This window comes from Odontesthes bonariensis, chromosome 3 (assembly GCF_027942865.1).
Source record: "Odontesthes bonariensis isolate fOdoBon6 chromosome 3, fOdoBon6.hap1, whole genome shotgun sequence".
Lineage (NCBI taxonomy): Eukaryota > Metazoa > Chordata > Actinopteri > Atheriniformes > Atherinopsidae > Odontesthes > Odontesthes bonariensis.
In genome coordinates this window covers 33415898-33434145 of record NC_134508.1, presented here as the reverse complement: position 1 = coordinate 33434145, position 18248 = coordinate 33415898, and the positions used below count along the sequence as shown (strand labels likewise).

Genomic DNA, 18248 nt, shown 5'->3' with positions numbered 1-18248 from the left:
ATTCTGAGCACACATGCAGTGCACGCAAGCAATTGATTATTGAATAACCAGAGTAATAAAAAGACAACTAAACTGTCATGGGAAGCTGTGTCTTTCATCACTTTATGACAGCTCTGTTTAAACATTTGCGCAAAGTTAGAAGAGCCATTTTAGACAATGTTGATTACCTGTTAACTCAACCTCTGTAACCTATTGTCTGTTTGCTTCCTCAGACACTGAAATTTCTATAAACTGCATGTCAGGCTTTCTAAGCTATTCATATCTGAGCAATTTAAAACCTGAGGGGTTTTCTGGAAAATATAAACATATCAACAAGAGTATTTTATTCCAAATCATCTCAAGAAATGAGAAAAGCCTAAATTAAGAAAGAGAAAATTACATTTAGGAGGTAATATCTTAAGCTTTCACTGTAAATGGATAAGAACTCATATTTATCAGAGGCAAAAGCATGCATGTAGTATACTGCATCATGTCCGAATGGTTTTTGATGTACTTCTAAACTCTGAAGACAATAATGACAAATTATGGACACCAAACTAATCTCAATGAACTACCCAAACAAAGTTAAACATTTCAGATATAAACTTGAACATCAGTGTTGGCACAGATCTTTTACAACAAAATGTTGTATTTGGTGGCAGGAGTCTCAATGTTTGTCACAGTATGCTTGTGTTCTTGTGTTTTTATTCTATAAAATGATATACATAATGTGTTCTATTTACAACCAGGATCTACATAAGACATGAAAAAAGTGTTAAACATAGTGCTCAACATTTACTAAAGTGAGAAAAAGCAAGTTTTTGATATGATTTCAAACAGTTTTAGACATGAAAAGGTTCTGCATTCTCTGTGTTAGTTAAAGCTACATAGAATTTTTTTGTTTAGTCTGATCTGGTAAAAGACATTCAAAATGTACTTGTCTGTTGTTTTTGTTTAAGATATTTCTCTCCGTAAAATATCTGGTCAAAAGAAAGAAAGAAAGTCATGCAGGAGTGTGAATAGCTTGGTTTGAATTGATTTGTGATAGTGAATCACCTTTAAAGCTTCCACTGATCTGCACACTGTGCATCTTTAGTGAAGAAAAATGATACTTTATGGAAAAGAAAAGCATATTATCACATCTGGCCCATGATTCTGTGCAAGCATCGCTTGGAGGCTGTGTTCCAGATCAGCAGGGCAGTGTTTGAGTTCAATGTTACCTTTGCTTCAACATTAATCTCACACATTAGAGTGACTGGCTGTCAGCCCGTGACATGTCTTTCATGGATTAACAGTGTTACTGGAACGATTCTTTGTTCCTACTAATGCTGTGAGCAAAGTATCGAGGGAGCTATCAAACAGCAGATAATTAACTCAGGGGCCGACCGAGTTAGTAATAGAATGATGAATTATTCAGTATTTGTAGGCTCTCTCTCCTCATATTGCAGGCAACACAATAGTCACTGAGAGTCATACTCACTGAAAATTAGAAATTCATGTTTGTATACTGCACTGTATAAATACACTCAGCAGAATGACTCAACTATTTGAATAGATGTGCCCAAGCAAACAAGCAAGTTCTGTGTTAGGTTTTGTTAAGTTTGTCTTTGTTTTATGCTTATTTGTTTTTGTTTTCATGTTCTTCTTGTCTTCCAGAGTCAGTTCCTTGTATATCTCAGTCTTGCTTTTCTGCTCTCTGCTCCCCCCTCCTGGCCATAGATTCCAACAACAGTTACACACAACCTTTTGTGACACTGAATCAACTTAGTAAATCCTCAAGTGAATGAAACAACACACAAAGCTTTAATATGGGCTATCTTTCAATGTACACTGAGTGCAAGTGCACCATCATTTTTATCAAGACCGAAAGCTCATTAAAGATTGATTTTAGAATTATTTTTCACATCAAAATAACTTTCAGTTTGAGGTTGCTGGTTGTGTGGATGGGAATATGACCAAAAGACACGAGGCTGTGTGCCCTTGAACAGCCTTAAGAGTATGAAGGCTCTGGGAACGCTGCTTTGAGGGTGCTGATTCTTATGTCTATTTTGAAACAAGACTACAAAGTTGTTGTTGATTTTTCTGCAGAGCAGTTGCGCTAAACCATAGAGTCTATCCATTCAAGAATAAGGGACAGGCTATGTGGGATTTGATAATACCTCTTAAAACTTGGCCTGTCACAGGCCTGTGTAAGGAGAAGGTCAAATTGTGACGGAAGACATTTTGCCGAGTTTGGTACCTAGAAATATGTATCTCTTTGTCCTCAAAGGCTATGCACTAGTTGCCCCCCCCCCCCCCCCCCCCCGTCCAATAAATACACACACTTTACACCAGGGGTCGGCAATTAAGTTTGGACCTGGGCCAATTTTTTTCTGACAATGGTATTACGGGCCATGGCCATGTTTTTCTATTGTGGATTTACATAAATGCATTTCATTTTTTTTAATTTAAAACATTTTTTTCTTCTATACACTGTTATTAGGCTGAATGTTGCATCTCCTGGCATCTCTCATGAAACAGGCGATAAAACATGAGGTTTGAAAAATATCTTTCAAAAATCATATTTCAAAAATTCCATCTTGCGGGCCAGATATAATTGATGGCGGGCCACTAATTGCCTACCCCTGCTTTACACTGACAATGGAAGGACTTCAGCCAGAGGGTTCTTCAGGTTCACAGCCATAATGACAGATACTAGAGGTCATTCTTGTCTACAACTTTAACTTAAAACAACCCTTTATTCATTCTTTATCATCACATTTATCTATTTATTGTTTTGACTGTGACAATAAAAATTTCATCAGCTGACATTCAAATAAATGTTTTTGTCCCATTACTGTACACCACACTGCGTGTGGTAGCTCTTGACAATCAAAACAAAACTTTACTGTGAACAAAATTTGGGTAATGGCTCAGGAAAAAAAAAAATCTTGGACATATACTTGTAATTCTTAAGCAACCCATTAAAAACAGAGTGTGAGAGCTAATTATTAAAACGTTAGCTCATCCAACAGTCCTACGTCATCCACGCGCCAACGGTCGTGACATCTCAACGTTTAAAAGGAAGTTAAAAAAAACAAAACCAAAAAAACGGTTAAATAAACGTTTGGAATCAGTAGCAGTTCTCAACGGCTGGAGAAAAATATTTCCATGGTCCAATAATTCAGAAACTCAGAAACGACACAAGAAGAAAAGCTGAACATTGGAAGCTACAAATACGTCGGATGATAAAGTTTCGGTAAGAGCAGAATATCAAACTTGAAAAAGTGAATGAACAAACAACATAAACTGAGACGTAACGGTTGAGCTAACATACCTTATCAGCTAGAAAGAAAAATAATTAGCGTTTATTCATGCTCAAATTGATCAGGAACCTCACCAAAGTAAGTTTAAATAATATAGAAACACAATAAAAACATTTTTTTGTAATTACCTGCTCCTTTGAATTTGAAGGAATTACTTTTAAAAATGTTTGAAACATGGATCAGATGTTGCACATCCAGCGCTTAGGAACTGAGGAGACTGTTGATGTCACTGTATGCATTTTATTTACTGAATTACAGGAAAAAGTTGATAAATCAACAACATTAGTGGCTAATAGTGTTTTCTCAGAGGGAATAAAGGGAACCGTTGAGTATTACGGCTTAAGGGGTGATTCTCCCTTCCAGACATCGTTATGATGGACACACCCAATCCAAAAGCAAACAAGTGTGTGTCTCAGGTAAGTTTCAGTTGTTTCTTTTCAGAATTAAAGCAGCCCATTTGATTCAGCTTATTCGTTGAGAGACAGCTCTAGTTACGTAGAGCAAATACACTTCTACACTATTTCCGACTCTTGTCTTCCTTCAGGCCAAACATAAGCAGGCAAGAGAAGAGAGGAAAAAGCTGCTCACCCCTGCACACAAGTACATGATTGACATCCTGGCTGACCGGCTGTCTTTGGCACCAACAGAGGTGGAGGAATTTGTTTTGGATTCTCCTTCAGTAAGTTCCTCCTCAGTGTGACTCCAAACTGGTACTAATGCTATCAAAAGCAGAAATATCTCACCAACACAAATCAGAAGTCAGGTGATCAGCTGAGGTTTTGTGGGATTGATTCATAACGCGTTATTTTTGTGGCTTTTTCTTCAGTTTGGTGTGATGCTTTCTAAACGTTTCGTTCCAAGGTTATGTTTTGTTTTTGGTTGTTTTATACTTGCATCGTAATATGATGCAATGATTAATAATGTTTTTGTGTTCTTCCTTTTTTCTTGCTGACTAGCTGCTCGCTTTTGATCATTTCTTCGCCTCGGGGGGCAGCAAAACCATTTCGTTTGTGTATCAGGAGTCCGAAGTCCCAGGAATAGGTATGAAGAAATCTGGAAAGTCTTCAATTGGAAAGACTGTCCATGCTTATTTTAATTGAAATTTTTTCCGTTTGACAGCTGTTATGCCGGGTTTTATATACTAGTATTTTTTTTGAAGTAAAATAGGAAAAACGTCCTATTTTCGAAAAACTGAAATACCGATAGATGATACAATTTTAGGGAAAGTCTTCTAATCAAATTTGATTGATTATCTTGCATGATAAAGACCCAGATATTCCACACAACATTATGAACTGGAATGTTTTTTCATCTCTTACAAAACCATTTGGATTTGATTTCAGAATGTGGGCGCGTATATCCTGGACCAAGCAAAGGGGGCAAAGCAATGAGGCTGTTTTTAGCCAATTTAGCAAAAACGTGCCTCACAGGGATCTGCTGCTCCTTCACACGGACCAGAGTGGACATTCCTGTGAACCCAGAAAACATACACGAGGTAAGGTCAAAGGTGGCGTGTCTCAGTAATTGTTAAGTATTTATTCTTGTGTTATGTGTCATATCAAAAGATGTAATCACTTTATAGAAAAGCTTTTGTTTCAGCTTATTCTTTATCACTACTCTATACAAACTTGATGATTAAAGTGTTACCCTTGCTTCTGGAAACTTTATTGAACAAGACAAAAGATAAAAATGGCACAGCTACGTCTTAGCTTAGCATCTTCCTTAAACCTCCGGGTTCCCTCCCTGAGCAGCTCACCTCATGGCAGTGTGTGTAGCAACGTATTACATCACAATAATAACATTGTTACAGCTGTCACGTCCAGTTATTGTCATACAAAGAGAATCTCTAATAAAAAAGTTAATTCACTAATAAACACTGTTTATACACAAGCCATTTAGGATGGCGAAGTGATCTTTGATAATGCACAATGTTCTTAAAGGGGAACTCCGGGGCATTTGAAGCGTGTTTCCATTGCTAGAGGTTGTCAAATAATGATAGTATGACACAGAGAGGTGCGTATCTGCGCTCCCTGTGTGGAGATTGCTCTGTCCGCACAGCATGTCATGCGAGGCTAATACGTGGTGGCTAAGGGGCAAGCGCTAACCCTTCCACGTAAAACAACAACTTGCACACTGCAGAAACGTCACACCACTTTATAACCCATCCGACAATAAAGTCACAAGCCTTACCATCAAAACCATATGCATGGTTCTCACATTACTGGCATGGGGAGGTTACAAAACAACTGTATAAACAGCATGTAACTCACCGGCTGGTTGTAGGCTCGCGCATGTGAAAGCCCAGAAGAGTCGATGGAGGATAATCCCATATACAAAACAATTATATTCTCTAGAAAAACTGCGTTCAAGTATTTAAAACATTACAACAATACATGCCCAGTAATATTGTTGTAATGTTTTAAATACTTGAACGCAGTGTCGGATGGGTTATAAAGAGGTGTGACGTTTCTGCAGTGTGCAAGTTGTTGTTTTACGTGGAAGGGTTAGCGCTTGCCCCTTAGCCACCACGTATTAGCCTCGCATGACATGCTGTGCGGACAGAGCAATCTCCACACAGGGAGCGCAGATACGCACCTCTCTGTGTCATACTAGCATTATTTGACAACCTCTAGCAATGGAAACACGCTTCAAATGCCCCGGAGTTCCCCTTTAAAGTTATTCATTTGTTGGTCTTTTTAACCTAAGGATTAAAACCAAACATATTTTACTTTACTAAGGTTATGTTAGGAGTTTAATGCATTATTAGCAGTTAGCTAATGTTATGTGCTCCACAACGTTATTTGATGACTATGTTAAACTAACGCGAGCAGTAAAACCTCCACAGACAAACACCCCACCGTACAAAAAATGGCTGTTTACTGAGGAGCCTTTGATCTACGGAAACACCGTTTACAGAGTAACGACTCACCGACATGGTGTGCTGTGTTGGCTTCAAACTTGTTTCTCGTCTTGAGCGTGGGAGGGGGCTTCTTATGTAAAAAGATGGCGGACTTTGATGTGGACGGTCTACTTGTTTTTACAAATGCATGCATCTCCTTGTGATTCTTCTTTTTTGTTGCCCTCCTCTTCTCTACCTTTTTCCTGGATAAGATCTGTGAAGCGCTGAGAATATATTAAGTCTAGTTGAGTGTATACATGCAGGATGGATTCGACTCCCAACTGCATTATCTGCGTATATTAGTCTGGCTTTGAGAAGTTTGATTTCATTCCCTTGGACTGACACGTTTACATTCATTTTTAGTCTGCTCTGGTTTTTCCTGTTGCCCAGATGTGAGGTGTGAGCTGCTGTGCGTTTTGGCCGTTGGTTTATAATCTGAACGTTTCTTTTTTCAACCTCTGTGGGGTCAATTCATATGAATTTACAGAGCTGATTGCTTGTTACTTTTTCAAATGAAGTGGTTTATGTTCTTTACGTGATTTACAGAAATCACGCTCTCTATATTTGTGTGCTCTGCTATCTCAACCAGATGCATTATCAGGTACCAAAGTTTGGCACAGCTGATGTAATGTCAGTCAGTAGTTCGAAGCAAGAGCACATTTTCATGAGAACCCTAACATCTCAAACCAAATCATGTTTCTCCCTCACAGTTGAAATGTTTTCTGCTTCGGATTTCATTAAGTGATGGGTTGTCTTTTCTTGATGCCTTGCAGGAAATCTTTTTCTCAATGATTGATGCCAGGGATGGCCTCCTGAAAGGAATAAGGGATTCCTACGATGCACTGCTTCCAGCCCTTACTACAGGACAGAACTGGGGAGCTGTAGACAAGTCTAGACATGGAGCAAAACTTAAAAAGAACTTCTTCTATTCCTTTAAACATTTTTTGAACTCTTTAGATGGTAAGAATGTTTCACATTTATTGCCAACTGAATGTGAATAAGTTATTGGAGGGTGGCTCTTTAGAAAGATTGTAACTTTAAGCTCCATCTCTCGGGCAAATCTTACTCAACTGATTTAAAACCATCTTATGTTGAAGTACACAATAACAAGCAATACTGTAACCAAAAGATGGTTTGTAACCAGTACTGATGATTTTGTACTTTGTCTTATTTATACTTCAGATATCCAGAGGAGCAATGAGAGCGTCGTTCATCTGAAAACAGTCACAGATATTGACTTGTCTAAACTGGCCTGTCTGGATGATATGAAAGCTGCGGCTGCCAACTTTGACATGGTGCAACGGCTGGAAGAAATTCTGATGCAATGGTGCAAACAAATCGAGCAGGTTGGTAGATTTCAGAGATTATATTTGATCCAACAACCTTAATTTGTGCTGTTAAATGCTAAAAATGAATTTGCGATGACTGTGATGGGCACAAAGCTCATTGGTTAGAGATGGTGACATCAGGCCAAGATGGATCAGATAGTTATGGAAGATTGGGAATATGATAGGATTGCTCAGACAGCAAAGCTTAATGGTGATGTTGGTGATGTATCCATTGTCATCAGGTCCTGATGGAGAGTGATTTGTTGAGGAAAGAGGATGATTCTGCCGGACCACTGAGTGAGTTAGAACACTGGAAACGAATGTCTTTACAGTACAACTCTATCATCGATCACATCAAAAGCCCAGAGTGTAAGGCGGTGGTGATGGTGCTCCATCTCAACCATTCCAAAATAATGAAGGTACTGACACAAGTGTTCAATGTACACAGAGTAATACCAAAGCTATTGAACATTTTCACTTTGTATCAGTTTTAGTGTATGTAGTTAAGGTTTGCTGCATGTAAAGAGAAATTAAAAACAGTCTGTGATACATAAATCATGACAAATGCCTGAAAATTGCAATGTAGAAGATATCGACGTTGGATAGCTTGCAATGATCATGGATTCAGTGTTCACTGCATGTAGGTGATCTTCACAGATGTATGAAAAAAATAGTTTTTGGAAATGATTATTTGTTAACACAGTACAGTATGTAGCCGTTCTGCATTAAGATGATGCTGAGTAGGCACTGTTTCATTTCACTGGAAAGTGTTGGTGTCACATCTGAGCCTAGTCCTGAATTATTTCATGTATTCTGATAAAATCCTATGCTAAGATCATTTGTGAATGACTAGATTTATTAAATCAATCAATGGATTCCTATTAACGCAGTCTTGTACCCGTGCAGGTGTGGCGGGATCTCGACACGAGGATAACATATCGTGTCAATGAGGCAAAAGACAATTTCAAATTCTTGTCAACACTTGAGAAAGTCTTACATCCTCTGTACAACAGTGACCCCGTATGTACATTTAACAGTTTGATTCTAATGAATAGTTTGTGTTTGGTAACACTGAATTAATATGTCCTTATTACATTGTTTTGTACTATCCAGGCAGCCATTATTTAGACAACTTATATACATTTTTTTTAACAAAGAATTAGTAAAAAGTTTGCAAGTTTGGCAAACTTAAGTGTAGAAATAGATGATAATTCATCTTCATTGATCCTCCTAAATCATGAAATGTGATTTCAGGTTTCCATGACAGAAAATGTGCCGAAGGTCATCAGTGCCATTCACATGATTTACCGTGTTTCACTATATTACAATACAAGCGAAAAGATGTCTGCGCTGCTTGTCAAAGTAAGTGAAGTGTGTTCAGTTTCTGAAATATTTAAGTTGTCACCGGAAAACGTAACTTTCATGAGAAGACGCAGTGCAAGGATCCAGCTCCCTTTGTAAAACTGTAGCCACACAACTGACCACTTTTCCAGATCACAAATCAGATGGTCACAGCATGCAGATCCTACATTACTGACGATGGCAGTTGTCTTATATGGGATCAAGATGCTGAAAAACTCATCAGAAAAATGCAGGTGACTGAAGCTGATATTACTAAACATTTGGGTTATTATTACCAAGGCTTAAGATTACACATTTTGACATCAGTAGACTGTAGCTGTCATCATGTTTCTTTTATCTTTGGCAGGTCTGTACATGCTTATATCAGGAGTATCAGACCTGTTTCCAGAAAAAAAAGGTACAAGTAATGGAAGAAACTGGGAAAACATTCCTTGAGGTTTCAGAGATGCAGATTTTTTGCAAGTTTGAGAGCTTCTGCAAGCAACTTGAAAAGGTGTTGTCTTTGTTCATTCTCTTAAATCTCCATCCCACTTCTATCATAAGGCCTTGCAATGTGACGACGAATATTGTCTTTTGTAGATCAAGAAAATAATCACAGTGTTCAAGACATTTGAATCTCTTGAAAAGTCAAACATTGAAGGCATTGAGAAATCAGCCAGACAATTCCACACTGTGTCCATGAATCTGAAAAGGAAGAAGTATGACATGTTGTCCCCGAGGACGACTGAATTTGAAACTGATTTTGTGAAGTTCATGGCTCAAATGAGCCACATTGAGGTAAGTGTAATCTACAGCTTGTACCCAAATGTTGGTTCAAGCTCATTTTTTCAGGAAGCCTCAACCAGATGAAGATCTTTAGTGAAAGTTGGGAACAGGTTCATACGTGCAACATCACAGCAACACTCATTTACTCCAAACAGCCGTTGCATTCACACATGGCCACACTTAAAAGAATTACACGTTTAGGAACAGAAAGAAGGACTAGTAAGATTGTAGAATCTCTGAGGAATGAGGATCTACTGCTTGTATCGACACAGCTTGAAGCTGAAAAAAGAAAATAATATTGACGTTGTATTCTCAGAGTATCCCCACAATCTTGTCCTTTTCCACAGAGTCAGCTCCAGGCATTTATGTGTTCGTACTTCTCAAACATCATCTCATCTCAGCAAGCTCTTTGCCTGCTACAGCGGTCAGTACAATTTGCAGAATTTGGAAGTATGACATGAAGACTCTATTCTAACTGTGGCATTAAAAGGAAAAAATATAAGCAATCTATGAAATTTGTTTTGATAGTTTTCAGAAGCTGAACCTTCCCTGTCTTGCAACTCACATTTCCAACATTTTGGGTGTTATTCTTCAGCACTTTGCTTCAGAGGTGGAGTTTGTGAAAAAGGTATTCAGTTTGCTTGGGCTTAGATACCAAACAATAAACCTTATTAAACGTATTAAGCTGAAAGAAATCTTCAGATGAGTGAAACATTTTGAATTGAAAATGGAAGAAAACTGTTAATGATTTTAGTATGTTTTGTAAACTTCATTTGCAGGTCTTTGACAATCAGAAGGATGACATTCCATTATCCAGAAATATGCCACCAGTGGCTGGCAGGATTGGTTGGGTCAGACACCTCTATAAAAAGATAGAGGAGCCGATATTGTACATGAAAGTGAGACACAGTTTCTATCAGCAAAACAACTTTACAGTTATACTTCACAGTGACATTTTAACGACGATCAAATCTCCCTTCCTTTGCAGGAAAACTCGGACATCCTATGTAGTCCCGTGGGACAAGATGTGGTCAGAATGTACAATGGGACTGCAGCTATGTTGGTCGAGTTTGAGCTTCTTCAACACGAAACGTGGATGGAGAAAGTTTCCAAACTAGATCACGGTTGGTTCTCTTGTTCTGATGTCATAATTTGACACTAATGGCAGAAAACAGCCCCTGTCGATTCCATTATTGCACACTGTTAAAACGAGCTTTCTCTGTTCCGTATAACAGTCTTGAACATTACCCTGCTGGTTCGCCACCCAAATACTGGAAAATTAGTCGTCAACTTTGACCCTAAAATAACCGAAGTCATTCGGGAGGCTAAGTGTTTGTTGAAAATGGGGCATAAGGTTCCAACGCAGGCTTCGCTTCTTATCAAGATGGAAAGCAAAATAAATGCCCATCACCTCAGACTAAAGGTAAACCGGGATTTACATTTTTTTTACGGGATTGTTTAACTTAAGAGAATTTGACCTGTATGCCTTTTTATAGACCATTCTGGAAGATTTTGAATCCACTTGTGAGAGCATACCCGCAGACTTCAACAGTTTGATGGCTTCAAAAATAAAAAACGTAAGCTTTTCATACCGTGTGTACGGCAGGTGGTCCGTCTTCTTTAGTGGGAAATTGTTACTTGATGAATGTGAACCCTGCTGTAGGCAGTGGGAAGGGGTTTTGCCGATTTGAGAAATGTCTCGAGCAGACGTGTCCTGAAGAGCTTTTGATTGTAATTCTACATCCTTAAAATGTCCAGGTGGAATCTGCACTTCGACACGGTTCGGTGCTGCTGACCTGGTCTTCCCTCCTCCTGGACAAGTTCTTTCAAAATGTTGAAACTGCTCTGTCTGAGCTCCAAAATCTTGTAAAAAAGGTTTGTTGATGAATAAAAATTCTACTGATACTGAAAAGTATCAACATCAGGTTAAATGTCACATTGTTCAGATATGTTTGGGTTGGTGTGACAGCTCTCTTGGACAAAAGCCACGCTTCTAGATGCCACTTTCTTTTTCAGGTGCAGGATATTTGTAAGATACAAATTGATGATGTCCTCAAAGACATGTCTGAGACTGTTCTGATAGAGCTCCCAGAAGGCCGTGCATCTTTGCTGCAGCAGCTGGTTGACCACAATAAGGCATGACCATCTTATTTTTATTCTCCATATCCATTAAGGGAAGTTAAAGTGTTTTTCATCCATTACGTGAGTTTGAAACAATCATTACTTTGTCAAAGAGCAAAGGCTCGATGTCGTGGTTTGAGTAAACTTTTGAGTTTTCCAATGAACTCTGAATTCTGTTTCATTGAAACGCTCGTAGTGCAACTATTCCTCTTTTGTTTTTCAGAACCGTTGTAAGGAGTGGGCAAAGACACTGGATTACAAATGCAGTTATGTTAAAGGAGCTGTTATGGAGTTGGGTAATGTGTTAAGTGCTATTTATGAACCAAAAGGCACCAAGATTGTGGAGGAACCTGTTCAAGGTGTGTAGCACAAATGTAAATGACTTTTCTTTTCGTATAATTAGCATCTCAGCTTTTTTTATACATATATATATAAATTTCAGGGAGGAGTGTGACCTTCTCAAGAGAGAGCAAGAGGCTTTTAGAGGGTCCATTGAAAGATAAACAGATCAAGTTCGAAAAGGTATGATTGGATACCAACTGCAAAACATGTCTTTTCTATAAACTGTTGTGTGCCAACACAGGCATTAATGCCTCAAATAAAAAATCCTCATTTCAGGAGTTTAAGAAGCTTTATGAACTCTTCAGTACAAAGGTATTCGATGCACTTGTCAAAAGCACCAAGTTATCCCTGGAGATCCTTAAAAGGAGAATTTGTGGCACCAAGTGAGTATTTCTGGGTTTAAATAAGAAGAACAGTATCACAAAGAAAGGAAATAACCTCTGAAAGAGTAAAATCAATAAATGTGTATTTTAGCACTTACCAGAGGGCAAAGATTAAGCCGAAGGTGGTCCCACTGATTCAGTCTGAAGCCCAACTGGACAAACCCAATATGGTGAGTTATTGTTTTCTTTCTACTCATGGTTGGATGATTTTCATTCGCTACAATGGTTTATGGTCAGGGGAAATACATTATCTTTAATTCTTTGCCTGTCTCGTCAAGCACTACAATGTTGCTACTATGTCTGATATTTGTCCTCAGGTAATGATTCCCAATGTAGATGAGATCCAACAGGCCATAAATCAACTTATTGACTGTGTGTTGGAGGTTAGCAAGGGTGTTGCTTGGCAGAAGGAGTACAGTCAAGATGACACACAGAACAAAGGTTACTAACTGTCAGCATGCACATACATGACAGCAGACACCTGATAAAACAAGTCCGCAAATGGGGATCTCCCATAAATTGTCATTTGATCAGTTATAATTAGGATTATTTCATTTAAACTTTCATGTATTATATTAGTTTTAATATCATACATTTTTTAAGTTGTTAGATACGAGCATGCAGAAGTCTGTGAAGATGTTTCAAGTGCACTGACTTGTGTGTGTAAACAGGAGCGAGGGGCCTTGGCTGCAATTAGTTATTGTGACGACATTATCACGAGATCATGAGTTTATTCTACTTTTATCTGAGGATAACAAAACTACTTTCCATGGGATAACAAGGTCAATTGCTATAGTTTCCACCAGAAAATGACCGTATAAAGATGCAGCTTATCAGCAGTCAACAAGCAACCTAAATCCCCCAAAAAGCTGTTATCCTGCGTAAAATGTAACTTTTAACAATACAATGGCTGCACAAATACTGCTTTAAAAATGAAATCCCACAACAGACATTGTCAAAATAGCTTACTGTTTTCATCTGACAATCAGGTGTCTGATAAGTAAAACAATCATTTGAACAGGATTGGTTTTGTTCATGAAATTGTCAAGATCAACGTTTGGTTAAAACTGTGTTTAAATTAATTTATTTTCCCTTTTTTTTTGTCCTATTTTCATCACAAAAGGCAACAATTTCTTCCAGAGTGTTTTTGAACACAGGGACATTAAAAAAGTTGTGGTCGATCTGAAAACTGCAATCAGCTCCCAGAAGGAACAAGCAAGTGACGTTTTGAAGCATTTCGATCCTTTCAGGGTGATTTGGAATGTGGACAGGAACCTCAAAGTCCAGGTTTGTTTTCCCTAGAAGACATGTTGGCTGTTTTTTCCCCTATAATGATAACGGTTTAATTGTCTTCATTTTTTTTTTTTTACAGGAATTTATGGGTAGCAATCCATCCCTGATTCAGATTAAATCTGAAATCCAGTACTACGACTCAGTTGAGCAAGACATTGATGCTATCAAGCCTGAGATTGTTTTTGGGTCTACTGAACTTTCAACAGGTAAGCTGTTGTTTTTTTTTTTCTTTTTTACTTCTATGCTGCCTTGCGAAAGTATTCGGTCCCTTGAACTTTTCAACCTTTTGCCACATTTCAGGCTTCACACAAAGATAGAAAATGTATTTTTTTTGTGAAGAAAACAACAAGTGGGACACAATCGTGAAGTGGAATGAAACTAATTTCAATGTGTCAAACGTTTTTAACAAATAAAAAACTGCACCGCCTTTAGCTGCAATTACAGCTGCAAGTTGCTTGGGGTATGTCTCTATCAGTTTTGCACATTGAGAGACTGAAATTCTTGCCCATTCTTCCTTGCAAAACAGCTCGAACTCAGTGAGGTTGGATGGAGAGCGTTTGTGAACAGCAGTCTTCAGCTCTTTCCACAGATTCTCGATTGGATTCAGGTCTGGACTTTGACTTGGCCATTCCAACACCTAGATACGTTTATTTGTGAACCATTCCATTGTAGATTTGGCTTTATGTTTTGGATCATTGTCTTGTTGGAAGATAAATCTCCGTCCCAGTCTCAGGTCTCTTGCAAACTCCAACAGGTTTTCTTCCAGAATGGTCCTGTATTTGGCCCCATCCATCTTCCCATCAATTTTGACCATCCTCCCTGTCCCTGCTGACAAAAAGCCGGCCCAAACCATGATGCTGCCACCACCATGTTTGACAGTGGGGATGGTGTGTTCAGGGTGATGAGCTGTGTTGCTTTTACGCCAAACATATCGTTTTGCATTGTGGCCAAACAGTTGGATTTTGGTTTCATCTGACCAGAGCACCTTCTTCCACATGTTTGGTGTGTCTCCCAGGTGGCTTGTGGCAAACTTTAAACAACACTTTTTATGGATATCTTTGTGAAATGGCTTTCTTCTTACCACTCTTCCATAAAGGCCAGATTTGTGCAGTGTACGTGTGATTGTTGTCCTATGGACAGACTCTCCCACCTCAGCTGTAGATCTCTGCAGTTCATCCAGAGTGATCATGGGCCTCTTGGCTGCATCTCTGATCAGTCTTCTCCTTGTTCCAGATGAAAGTTTAGAGGGACGGCCGGGTCTTGGTAGATTTGCAGTGGTCTGATACTCCTTTCATTTCAGTATGATTGCTTGCACAGTGCTCCTTGGGAAGCTTGGGAAATCTTTTTGTTAGGGATGGCTCGTTTGACACGGACGCTTCGGCGCTCGTTTCATCTTCGTGAAGCAAAGTGGTTCGGCACAATGTTCCGGGGCGTGTATGAAATGGCGCTAATCACGTGATTGATGACGTCCGAAGCGCCGAATGCATTGTTTGGTGGAACCACGGTTCAGAGGTCTCTCATCGTTTGAACACTTGGGCGCGCTATTCTCTATAAAAGGAGAATGAATCCCAAACTGGTTTCCCAACCAGTTCTGTTGCCCTGTCAGAATTGAATTCAATTCATTGCTCTTTTCCATGGCTTCTGGCAAGAAACGTTTTGTGGCTTGGGATCACTTCACCTTGGTTTCTCCTAATAAGGTGATACTATTGTATAGGGGTAGGCGGTATGCACGGTATCATACCTTATGCGGTATTTTTCACCAACGGTAGAGATTTTTTTGCCATACCTTATACCGCAATAGCTCATGAGTCCTGTAGATGGCAGTAATGCAAAGTTTTGAACATCCGCTTGGATATGCCGTGCGACAGTAATCGCAAGACAAGGTAACACGAGTAATTTGTTTTACCACCTGCGGGGTAACCATGCTCCGGAATATGAAACGAGTCAAAGCCGGTGTTCTGTCGATTTCTCCTACTTGTCGAGATTTGCTACTTTGTGGTTTTGCGCATGCGCCGAGCCGATTTTCTAAGTTTCGTTTTCACGCCCATAATGTTTTGCTACCCTGCGTCTCAGCTGGTGTGTAACGGTAACATCCTCAAAATCCTGATTATTTTCTCTTTTGGAAGACATGGAAAGTAATAAAACACTCATCGTATTAACAAGCAGTTTAACATGCACAAATGGGGTGTCTGAAACATGACGCATATTTGAGCATGTTGAATAAGTGGAAGGCGCCTATGAAAGTTCCGTTATCCAAGAGGCAGCGGCTTTTCTCTCACAGAGTTTATTCGAGGAAATGTACCTTTTCTTGTTTTTTAAATATAAATATAACGTATATATTTTTTATATTTCCTGTGTTTTCTGTTTTGCACAATAAATTTAATTTAATATTGCTGCAAACATCCTGATTGAAAGGGTTTATTTGGTGCTATGGTAACCACTGAGAAACTGTTCTGTTGTAATTTATATACAAAAGTACCATACCGCGATATATACCGTATACCGTCAGTGGCTCAAATTTTACCGGGGTATACATTTTAGGCCATACCGCCCACCCCTACTATTGTACAATATACTATTGTGTGATGTAAGATGTTTGCTAGTTTTTGTTTTTCAAGTGTAAATATAAGCTTTATTATTATTATGGGTATGCATGCTAATATAGTTCTCTTCTTAAAATAAGGGGGCAGCACATTTAAGAATCTAAGTTATGTAGGACAATACATTCATTTTGGACTTGTTTATTTAGCACATATCACAAACAAAGCGCTTGCGGCCATTATTACACAGCTGTGTCCCGTGTACCAAACGCCTCTCTGTCTGTGTTCTGACAGAAAGGTGTGTTAATTACGCAAAGTGTTTCTGAATTATTTAAAACAACTAAAGTGTACTATTATTCTTAGCTATGGATGATGTCTTTAACTAGACATCATGTAGATGGTGGGTTGACGCAGTCACTTAACTGATAGCTCAGTGATTAGCTTAGTGGCTTTTGCATCCAAAGGTTATGAGTTTGAATCCAGCATTTTACAAGTTTGCCCTGCGTTTATTTTCTTGATATGCAGAATTTTATTTTTGTAGTGTCAAGGAAGCAAAAGCTTGATTCTGTGTGGGTGGATATGATTGTTATGGATGTGCAACCATTTTCTATTGTGGAAGATAAAGGTTTCAAGGTACGGTGGCTAGTAGTTCTAGTAGAACTACTAGCCACTTTCAATGTAACACAAGCACTTGTCATATAAAATCACAATTTTCTTTCTTTTACGCTTTTTATTTTGTACATATTAAAGTATAACAAGGACAATGAGGCTGGTTGAAGCAGATGATACTTGCGGTGCACCACCAGATTCCACTGTTCTGTGTGGTTTCAAAGCCCCGAAACTTTGGTTCATTTCCTGGCACAATCAGATGAACTCTGTGGAAGCTTCATGAGGCTTCACCGGCCATCCCTACTTTTTGTATCCAAATCCGGCTTTAAACTTCTCCACAACAGTATCTCGGACCTGCCTGGTGTGTTCCTTGGTGTTCATGATGCTCTCTGCGCTTTGAACAGAACCCTGAGACTATCACAGAGCAGCTGCATTTCTACGGAGACTTGATTACACACAGGTGGATTCTGTTTATCATCATCAGTCATTTGGGACAACATTGGATCATTCAGAGATCCTCACTGAACTTCTGGAGAGAGGCCCCGTTTACACAATAGGAAGACGCAGATATTTTCCTGCAGTTTGGCCTCTCATTTACACCAAAACCCCGTTTTTATCACAGAAAACGATTATTTCTAAAACCTCCGGCCAAAGTGGAGATGTCTGATAACGCCGGTTATGTGTTGCCGTGTCAACTGGGAGAAACGGCGTTCTAGGTTCTTAAACGTCACATTATGCGCCAGAAAATGCTTAACGTCATGCGAGCGCCTTATGTTTACAGTTTGTTTGGCTACTGATCAGGATTATCATGGATGATGTTAAAGTTCTACTAATTTTTACGTTTGTGCAAACGATTCTGGCCTTATTGCATTTGCCACCCCAAACCTGCTCGCACAGTTCAAAATAGAGGAGCATCACTTTTCCGTGGCTCTCCTGCGTCCAGTATCCACTGACTGTCTATATTTCCCTCTTATTGCCTTCAGTTTTGTTGTGATATTTGCTCGCGTTACCTCCTCCTTCACATGAGGAAAGTCCTCGATTCTGAGGATTTTGATTGGCTTGCATGGCTTTATTCGCGCTTTTATGCGGGTTGATGTAAATGACAAGTTTTTTGAAAACGATGTTGTGTGCACGATGTTATTATTGAAAACGGAGGGGGGGAAATATTCGTTTCTCTAAATACCCGGCTATGTGTAACTGTGGCCTGAGTTTGCTGCACTGAAAGTAAAGGGGCCGAATAATATTGCACGCCCCACTTTTCAGTTATTTATTTGTTAAAAAAGTTTGACACATCCAATAAATTTCATTCCACTTCACGATTG

The 18248-nt window shown here is 39.0% G+C and overlaps 1 pseudogene; it reads left to right on the top strand.

The window, feature by feature from the left end:
• LOC142376953 (dynein axonemal heavy chain 8-like) overlaps positions 1-18248 on the top strand; it is a 53683-nt pseudogene that overhangs the window by 10960 nt on the left and 24475 nt on the right.